Raw genomic sequence first — 10,610 nt, forward strand, 5'->3', positions numbered from 1 at the left:
GCAAACCCTTTAGAGGCACCTAAGTGGCTGAAGTTCTGCCTGAGACCTGAGGCGAAGGCAGAGGCCTAACCTTCTGAGCCACCCAGGTGCCCCGCTAACAAACCTCTTACTTTTTTTTTTTTTTTAAGATTTTATTTATTTTATTTTTGACAGAGAGAAATCACAAGTAGTCAGAGAGGCAGGCAGAGAGAGAGAGAGAGGGAAGCAGGCTCCCCGCTGAGCAGAGAGCCCGATGCGGGACTGGATCCCAGGACCCTGAGATCATGACCTGAGCCGAAGGCAGCGGCTTAACCCACTGAGCCACCCAGGTGCCCCAACAAACCTCTTTCAATGACAGATGATTTCTAAAAACAAAATCATTTTTTTGTAGGAGGTTTTTCCATTTTTTCCTATGACTGCTTTTTGACTGTTGTGTTTAGAACTGAAAGAACGTATTTCAAAATAACACATTTTTTTTTAAAGATTTTATTCATTTATTTGACAGAGAGAAATCACAAGCAGATGGAGAGGCAGGCAGAGAGAGAGAGAAAGGGAAGCAGGCTCCCTGCTGAGCAGAGAGCCCGATGCGGGACTGGATCCCAGGACCCTGAGATCATGACCTGAGCCGAAGGCAGCGGCCCAACCCACTGAGCCACCCAGGCGCCCCCAAAATAACACATTTTTATTTAGGAGCCTTAATAAAACATATATGAATGTGTCTTGGTTGAATAGGATTTTGTATTACGGCCTCTGAAGTTGGAAGTGGCTGAAGTTCTAATAGTAATTGAGCTAAAAAAAGAAAAAGTGGGCATCTGACTCAGGATTACTGGGCTCAGAATAGGGATTAAGTCCAATTTTATTAATGCTAAGTAAATGATTCCTAGCTGCTTATCCTTGTTCAGCTCTAGGATTTGGAGGATCCTTATATGGAAAAAATAAACCACCTTTGAAAGAAAAGACAGATGCTAACATTTGAGGGTCCCCACCAAAAACCCAAGCTGGGCAACAATCCCCTTATAGTTGAGAATGACAATCTTAAGTAAGCCCTGCCCATGTACACAGGTCTTCCAAACAGGTGTTCAGTGCTTCACATTTAAATAAAGACAGCTAAAGATCACCAGAAATTGGGCACCTGGGTGGCTCAGTCAGTTAAGCGCCTGCCTTTGGCTCAGGTCATGATCAGAGGGTCCTGGGAGCGAGCCCTGCATCAGGTTCTCTGTTTGTCAGGGAGCCTGCTTCTCCCTCTCCTTCTGCCTGCCACTCCCCCCTGTTTGTGCGCTCACTCTCAATCTGTCTCTCTCAAATAAATAAAGTCTTGCAACAAATATCACCAGAAATTGAGGAAAAGTTTGTGAAAGATGTAAACAAAAAGCCAATTCTCAGGAATCCAAAAAACTTCTAAGAACTGTAGTATTCTCAGATAAAAGAAGGTACTCTAAGAAATTAGAACAGGAGGGGCGCCTAGGGGCTCAGCTAGTTGGTAAACATCTCTGTCCAGATCATGTCATGATCCCAGGGTGGAAGGATCGAGCCCAGCATCAAACTCTCTGCTCAGTGGGGAGCCTCTCTCTTTACCTGCTGCTCTGCCTGCTCGTGCTCTCTCTGTCAAATAAATAAATAAAACCTTAAAATTTTTTAAAAAAATTAGAACAGGATACTAATAAAATGTCAGAAGAAATTAAAATACGAATACATTTAGTGAGAATGTTAAAAGGAAATATTCTAGAACAGAAATCAGTAAAAGTAGAGGGAGAAAATAAATAGGAATCAATTCAGGGGGTTTAAATACAGCCAACAGGAGTTCCAGGAAGATAACTGAGAAAATAAAGCAATGGTTGAAATTTATTAGAAAATAAAATTTCTTGATAAAATTATGAGTGTAAAGATTGAAAAAAAGCTCTTACTAAATTAGCACAATAAATATTAAAGACCCTTAGGAAGGCACATCACCATGAGACTTTAGGACACCAGACATAAAGAGAATAAAATTTACCAGAGAGCAGAAGGATTGAGAATAATACTCAACAGCAATACTAGAAACTAGAGATCCATGGGGTAGTGCCTCCAAAAGTTTGAATTATATATCCAATGATTTTTTATACACACACATGCACTGTCATGGGTGACCGTAAAATAAAATTTTTGGATGTGCAACTTGAAAGATTCTCTTCCCTGAGTTTATTGGTTCTCAGTTACTAGATAAGCTCCATAAAAATGAGAGCAAATAAAAAAATGTATCTAGGAATTGGATCCAACATGGATCCATGGATAACAGCTGTGAAGCAACTTGGCGGTGAGTCTAGATCGATGGTCAGAGGGCTCAACTTGATCATCTGACAGTTTGGCTATGTAGATAATTACAGAATGAGCCATTTTACAGTGGGGTGGAGGGTTTAAGAAGCCTTTGATGTTGGAAGAAAATTGGGCAGGTGAGAAGAGGCAATTGTCGGGAAAATTTTCCTACTGTTAAAGAAATATTCCCTTCCTGGGCAGAGTACGTGTACTAAGATTTAAGCTTTCCTCGGACGCCTGGGTGGCCCAGTTGGTTGGGCAGCTGCCTTCCTCTCAGGTCATGATCCCAGCGTCCTGGGATCGAGTCCCGCATCGGGCTCCTTGCTTGGTGGGGAGCCTGCTTCTCCCTCTGCCTCTGCCTGCCACTCAATCTGCCTGTGCTTGCTCTCGCTTCTCTCTCTATGACAAATAAATAAATAAAATCTTAAAAAAAAAAACAAAAACAAATACACACTGCAAAGATTTAAGCTTTCCTGAATTACACTGGTAAATAATTTGTAGTATTCCACTGCTTAGAATATTGTTGGATTTCCCCTGCCTATCATCTGTTTCTAACATTTGTTCTTGGTTCTTTTTATCTTTTTGTTTGCTTTTCTCATTTCTAATCTCTTTTTTTTTTTTTTTTTTTAAAGATTTTGTTTATTTATTTGACAGAGAGAGATCGCGAGTAGGCAGACAGAGAGAGAGGAGGAAGCAGGCTCCCTGCTGAGCAGAGAGCCCGATGTGGGACTCGATCCCAGGACCCTGAGATCATGACCTGAGCCGAAGGCAGCGGCTTAACCCACTGAGCCACCCAGGCGCCCTCATTTCTAATCTCTTGTTTGGTAACATGCTTCCTATAATTTCCAGACTCATTGTGCTCTTTTAATTTAGTAATTTTTTATAAAAGACTTATTTATTTTAGAGATTGAGAGAGAATGAATGAGGGGAGAGGCAGAGGGAGAGAGGGAATCCACAAGCAGACTCCCCACTGAGCGTGGAGCCTGATGTGGAGCTCTATCTCAGACCCTGAGAGATCATGACCCAACCAGAAACTAAGAGTCGGCTGCTAAACTGACTGAGCCACCAACGCACCTCTAGTCTTCATTTCTGAAATAGTTTTGTCACTTTCTGTTTCCTAAGTTAATACCAATTTCTGTTTTGCTTCAGGGACGTATCATCCCTGAGTTCTTGGGGGTTTTTGTTGTTGTTATTGTTTAATTTTAGTTCCAGTACAGTTAGTTTAGGTGTATGGTATAGTGATTCAACAGTTCTATGTATTAGCGCTCATCAAGGTAAATTACTCTCAATCCTTTTTACCTATTTCACTCATCAGCCCACCCACCTCCCCTCTGGCAACCATTTGTTTGTTCTCTGTAGTTAAGGGTTTGGTTTTTTGGTTTGTCTCTTTTTCTTAAATTCCACATATAATTGAAATCACATACAAGTCAAATCATTTGTCTCTGACTTAATTCACTTAGGATTATATTCCAGACCCATTCATGTTGTTGCAAGTGGCAATATTTTATTCTTTTTCATGGCTAAGTAATTGTGTTTGTGTGTGTGTGTGTGTGTGTGTGTGTGTGTGTGTGTAAACCCCACATCTTCATCCATTCATCTATCAGTGGGTACTTGGACTGCTGCCACAGATTAGAAGAGGGCATATATATTTTTTGAATTAATGCTTACATATCCTTTGGGGAAATACTTAGTAGTGAGATTACTGGATCATATGGTAATTCTATTTTTAATTTTTTTTTAAAGATTTTATTTATTTGACAGAGATCACAAGTAGGCAGAGAGGCAGGCAGAGAGAGAGGAGGAAAGCAGGGTCCCTGCTGAGCAGAAAGCCCGATGCAGGGCTCGATCCCAGAACCCCAGAATCATGACCTGAGCTGAAGGCAGAGGCTTTAACCCACTGAGCCACCCAGGCACCCCTCTTTAATTTTTTGAGGAACCTCCATACTGTTTTCCACAGTGGCTGCACTGCTTGCATTCCCACCAGTAGCGCACGAGGGTTCCTTTTTCTCTCCTTCTCACCAACTCTTGTTCCTTCTGTTTTTATTTTTGCCATCCTGACAGGTGTGAGGAATTCTTGTACTACTTAGTTGCATTTGTTTCATTAGTTATGTTTAATTCACATTGGATTGTTGGTGTATTATTTGCAGCTACTTTGTGGGAACATTTATCTTGTGTGTTCTCGAGGGAAACTCTAGGTAAGTTTTGCTATTTCATATTTTTAATTAAGAGTATGGCACAAGTGCTGTGTTATCCTTTCCATTTATTTGTATTTGAAACTGTTAGGAGAATGTAGAGAGGAACCCTGTCCAGTTTTCTCACCTCCTCCTCCGGCAACAATGAATTATCTGTCTTGGGATGTGACTTTTTTTCCCCCAGATTTTATTTATTTGTTTGAAAGAGAACAGGAGCAGGGGGAGCAGGAGGGAGAGGGAGAAGCAGACTCCCTGCTGATCAGGGAGCCTAATATGGGGCTCTATCCCAGGACCCCAGAATCATGACCTGAGCTGAAGACAGACACTTAACTGAGTCACCCAGGCACCCCAAAAAGGATATCTTAATATAAATAATTGCTAAATAGTAAGGGGTGGTTTACTACTAAAAGGGGTAAAACAACCATTAAAGGGATCCAGAAGTCGCAGGTGAAAATGAAAGCAGCTACTACTTAAAAAACAGTGGACAAGGAGGGAACTAGGGGTTTAGGAGAGCCCTGAGATTCTGACTTCTTCCAAGGGAACTTGGTTACCACAGATTGTGCAGCCTGGCAAAGAAACATGCCAGAGGGCATGAGCCATAGCTGGTCCATAGAAGTCATCTACTATTGCCAGAGAGCATGAACAGGCTGACGCTGGTCTATAGCGATGCTCCATTGGGTGGAAAAAACAGCCCAGGGTCTCCAGATTCAACAAGTTAAAACATAATCCCAAACAGTGCAAGGAGTATATTTAAACTAAGCATTATTTAATTTGGTATTCTGTATATCACTGCTAGAAACATCTGTAAGCTGCTGTAGCCAGAGCTGCCAAGGAAGTAGCTGTGAGGGTGCTAGGGGGGCGGGGGGGTAGGGGGGGTGTGTAGTCTGAGGATGCAGCTGGCTGGGACAGGTCCCAGAGACCCCTGAGGGGAGTGTCAGTGGGTCTCCCATACACTGATCCACTGGCACTGAATAAAAAGAGAATTAGTACCATAAAGGAAGTGCTTTCCCATCATTATCCTCTTCCATTGTTCCCCCAGTGCCCTCTGTTGACAAAGCCTAACATTGAGCCAACTGGCAAAAAAGATGTGTGACAAAACCAGGAAAAGAAGGGTGGGGTGGGGACTGAGACTGCTATCATTCCCATGGCTCCTTGCCACCTATCTGCCTTTTGCCCAGTTTGTCTTCAAGTCTCTACTTAAATGTCTCCTCCTCTAAAAGGCATTTCTTTACCAACAATCTAAATCATAAATCAGTAGCTTCTCAAATCTTATGAAGTTTTTTATAGCATTTGTCATAATTTTTAATTAATACAGTTGACCCTTGAACAATACAGATGAGCACCAACCCCGTGCACAGTTGAAAATCTATGTATGACCTTTGACTTCCCCCAAACTTAACTTTTACTAGCTTACTATTGATTGGAAAATTTAACCAGTAATATAAACAGTTGATCAACACATAATTTCTATGTCATAAATACTACATACTGTATTTTTTTTTAAGTAGGCTGCACACCCAGTGCAGATCCCAGTATGGGGCTTACACTCCCTACCCTGAATCTCAGGATCAATATCTGAGCTGAAATCAAGAGTCAGATGCTTAACAGACTGAGCCACCCAGGCACCCCTAAACTCTATCCTTAGAATAGAGAAAGCTAGAGAAAAAGCTATTTAGAAAACCCTAACTGGAAGGATGTGGGTAATTCAGATGGTAGCATCTGCCTTCAGCTCAGTTTATGATCCTGGAGTCCTGGGATGAAGGCCCACGTCAGGTTCCCTGCTTAGCAGAGAGTCTGCTGCTCCCTCTCCCTCTGCCCCTCCCCCCCCCACATGCTTGCTCTTGCTCGAATTTTTTTTTTTTTTAAATATAAAAGTATCGGGGTGCCTGGGTGGCTCAGTGGGTTAAAGTCACTGCCTTCGGCTCAGATCATCATTTCAGGGTTCTGGGATCGAGCCCCACATCAGGCTCTCTGCTCAGCGGGGAGCCTGCTTCCTCCTTTCTGCCTGCCTGCCTCCCTGCCTACTTGTGATCTGTCAAATAAATAAATAAAATCTTTTTAAAAAATCATAATAGTATACTGTAATGAAAAAAATCTGTATATAAGTAGCTCCACACAGCTTAAAAGGGCCAACTGGTGTATTTATTTGTATGATCCTATTTTTTAAAACTTGTGTTCTTCACTAAACCAAAAGCTGACAGCTGTTTTCTCTAATACCCTGAATGTCCGGTACCTGCAAAATAATAGTTGCTCATACATATTTGTCAAGTTTAATCAATCAATTAAACTTTTCTTGTACAGTCTGATTTTGACTAAATGGCTTTTCTGCCATGTGCTGATGGTACTACCAACTAGAATACTAGGTGTGAGGTGATAAAAGCTAAACTAAAAGATCAAATCAAGGCCAATTCTTTATGACAAGCCAAGTAATTTGAACTTTTTTTTTATCCTAAAGGTCCAGGGGATCCATTGATCTAATTTGTGTTTAGTCAATATGTCTCCCAGGCTCTTGTCTTGAGCGAGCAGGTGGATGGTGGGGCTAGTTACTGTGGTGGGAAAAGGCAGAGGTGCAGTTTGGGAGGGCAAGTAAGGCTAGAAGCTAGTTAGAGGGCAGGGGAGGAGAGCTAATGAGTTCCAGCCTTCAACATGCAGCCTGGACATGTGTGACATGTGAGTAATGATACAGAATTTAGAGGAGAAATCCAGGCTGAATATAGAGATGAGAGTCATCAGCATTTAGGTGGTAGCTTGAAATCCGTGAAATGCTAATCACCCAGAGATGCTAAAGTGAGAAAAACTCTTAGGTCATCAGTGTTTAAGGGGGCAGAGGCAGAGAAGCTTGCAAAGGAGAATGAGAAAGAGCTGCCTGATCGGTGGGAGAAATACAGGGGGTCCTTGACATTGCAGAAATCGAGGTGGAAACACTTCAAGGAAATAATAGTAGCCAAGTGTGTCAAATACTGCAGGAAGGAAAAATGTAAGTGTGGGGAAGAAAAACAACACTGGGTTTACCTTCAAAATGAGCATTTTCAGTGAGGTAGTGGGTGCAGATTGTGGACTACAGTGGGTTAAGGAGTGGGAGATGAGAACAGTTTAGTTAGTGCAGATTGGCTTCCTGTTCATTTGGCTATAGAGAGAAGGAAGGCGAAAAGGAGGAGATGGGTTTAAGAAAGCAACATGTCTCAATATAATAAATACGAATAAATAACAAAATTAAATGACCACCGAAAAAAAAACCCTGCCATTCAACCATCTGGAAGTATAAAACAGAAAGATTCACCACCTTTTTATATAAAAAGTTGGAACTACCATTAAAGAATGTGTTTTTGTATATCTTTATAAAAAATAAGAAAATTAAAAATTACAAAAAAAAAGAATGTGTTTTGTACAGGTGTATAGTGTTTCTCTACGATACATAGAATTTGAAGTTTGGGGGATGCCTGGGTGGCTCAGTTGGTTAAGAGTCTGCCTTCAGCTCAGGTCAGGATCCCAGGGTCCTGGGATTGAATCCCACATCGGGCTCCTTGCTCAGCGGGGAGTCTGCTTCTCACCTGCAGCTTCCCCGCTTGTACTCACACACACACTCTTTCTCTGGCAAATAAATAAATAAAATCTTTTTTTAAAAAATTGAAGGACAGGTTAAAGAAACATGAATTGTAAAAATTATATTAAGTTGCCTTCCTAAAGACTGGTACCATTTTACACTCTAACCAGTGATGTCAGAAAGTACTTATTTCCCCTCACCTTTACCAGCTGCTGATTGTTGCGTTTTTATTTTTGTAACAAGGTGATGCATGTAAAATAATCTCTTTAATTGTATTACATCAGTCCAAGTAAAGTTAAAACAGTTTTTCCATGATAATTGGCTATTGTATTTCTTTTCTGACATAATTGTTCATATTCTCTGTCCCTTTCTTGATTAGATTTTTAGTTTTATCAGTAGGTAGGAATCCTGTATGTAGCTTCGATACTCACAAATCCTTTCCGGAAGAGTGTATCCCATATCCAGGCCCCTCAATATTAACTCAGTTTAAAATTAGGAGCTCATAGACAAAAACTCCCAAACACATGAAGAACCAAGACCCAGGAGGGATTCAACAGAAACAAAGAGCAGCAGAATTTGACCTCCAAGGACTTCAGCCATTATAGTAATCAAATATTAAATACATAATAACTATATTTCATATATCTTTTTAAAGATTTTATTTCATTATTTTACAGAGATCACAAGTAGGCAGAGAGGCAGGCAGAGAATAGGGGAGAAGCAGGCTCCCTGCTGAGTGGAGAACCTGATGACCTGGGCTGGATCCCAGGACCCTGAGATCATGACCTGAGATCATGACCAAAGGCAGAGGCTTAATCCACTAAGCCACCCAGGCACCCCTTTCATATGTCTTTAGAAATAAAGGCTGTAATAAAAGTATGAGCAAGGAAGAAGTAACTATCAAATCATTAGTAGAATTTTAAAAGGAATTGATAAAGTCTTTAGAAGTTAAAAATAAAACAGCTAAAATTTAAAAATTCAGTGGACTGACTAGCCCAAATTAGAGATGAAGAAATCTGTACATTGGAACAGTACAGAGGCAGAGATAGAATATAGGAAAAGAGCATGGAAAGTAAAATGAGAAATCTAAAATACATTTAAAAAAAGATTTTAAGTAATCTCTGCCCTCAACATTGGGCTTGAACCCACAACCCCAATATCAAGAGTCCCAGGCTCTAAACTGAGCCAGCTAGGTGCCCCTAAAATATATTTAAACTGGAGTTTCACAAAATAAAACTATTTGGGATAGATAATACTTGAAGAAATAAGTGACAGAATTTTCCAGAATTATAGAAAGTTAGGAATTCTCAGATCCAAGAGTCACAATAACTCCTAAGAGGGATAAATAAAATGAAATACGTACTGACACACACAGTCAAGCTGCAGATTATCAATGACAGAAGATCTTAAAGCAGCAGAGGTGGGGAAGAAGTCACTATTATTTTCATATCCTGGTTTGCCATACAGTTGGAACTTTTACAATATCATTTCTCTAACGTTTTCCTTTTCTTGTGTAATAATTGTACTATTACAGCATATGTTCATGCCATGGAGGATCACTGAATTAATAGCTTGACTCAAGGATCACAACAAAAATCTGCCTAAAGGCTGAAAAAATGATGTTTTGAGAAAAGGGAAAGAAGGTCTACTATGTCAAACCATAATGAGAGTATTAAACAATTCTGAGAATTTTATTTATGAGAAGGCTGAGAAAGGACTTCTATGAGGTAAAGGACTTCTGTGAGGTTAACACTTCTTCAAAGGCCACTCTTTGAAGGAGGAATAGAAGAACCCTGTGTGTTTTTGGCTTGGAAGGAAGAACCCTCTTCTAGAATGGGGCTGTTTGATAGCTTCTTTCCTGACTGGAATGTATAACATGTCTAAACTGAAAACCCACAAATCTCTTAGGACACATTTAGGCAAATCAAGTGAAAACAATTTAAAACACGCTCTCTAAAATAGGGTGTAGGAGTGTGGATAGTATTGACTCCGTCTTTGGCCTCACAAACTTATCCATGTGTCTGTGATGACCTCCCCTGGAGCTGCATGTTCTAGGTCCCCTAGAGTTAATGTATGCCATGACCAGAATGTGGAGAAGCTTGCTCTTGCCTTCTCTAAATTTGCTTAGATAACTCGTAGAGATAAGTACCCCCCACCCATTCCCTGATGCACAGGGGGTGTAATGAGGTCTGTTAAATGTTAGCTATCAGTTAAATGCATTCAGACCCTTTGACCTCACTACAGGGCCCTCCTGAACATCCCTTCGTTTTATAAAATCTATACACTGCGGTCTGGATTTTGCAGAGAATACCTGCACAGCTGCCTGGATCACTACCCAATTAATAAAATTCTATAAACTGTAGGGAGCTGACCACTTCATTTTTTGGCTTCAAAAGTGCCTTCTCCATTTGGAGGATACTTCCGAGTCCCTCCCCCCCACTTTCTAACACAGGGTCTCTCCACTTTGGCACTATTGATATTATGTGTCAGATAATTCTTTGTTGTGAGGACTGTCCTGTGTATTGTCCTGTGCATTTTCCTCCTCCCCCCCACAAGATTTTAAGTAATCTCTACACCCAGTCTGGTGCTCCAACCCACAACTC

The sequence above is a fragment of the Mustela nigripes genome, chromosome 7 (genome assembly GCF_022355385.1).
Source record: "Mustela nigripes isolate SB6536 chromosome 7, MUSNIG.SB6536, whole genome shotgun sequence".
Classification (NCBI taxonomy): Eukaryota; Metazoa; Chordata; class Mammalia; order Carnivora; family Mustelidae; genus Mustela; species Mustela nigripes.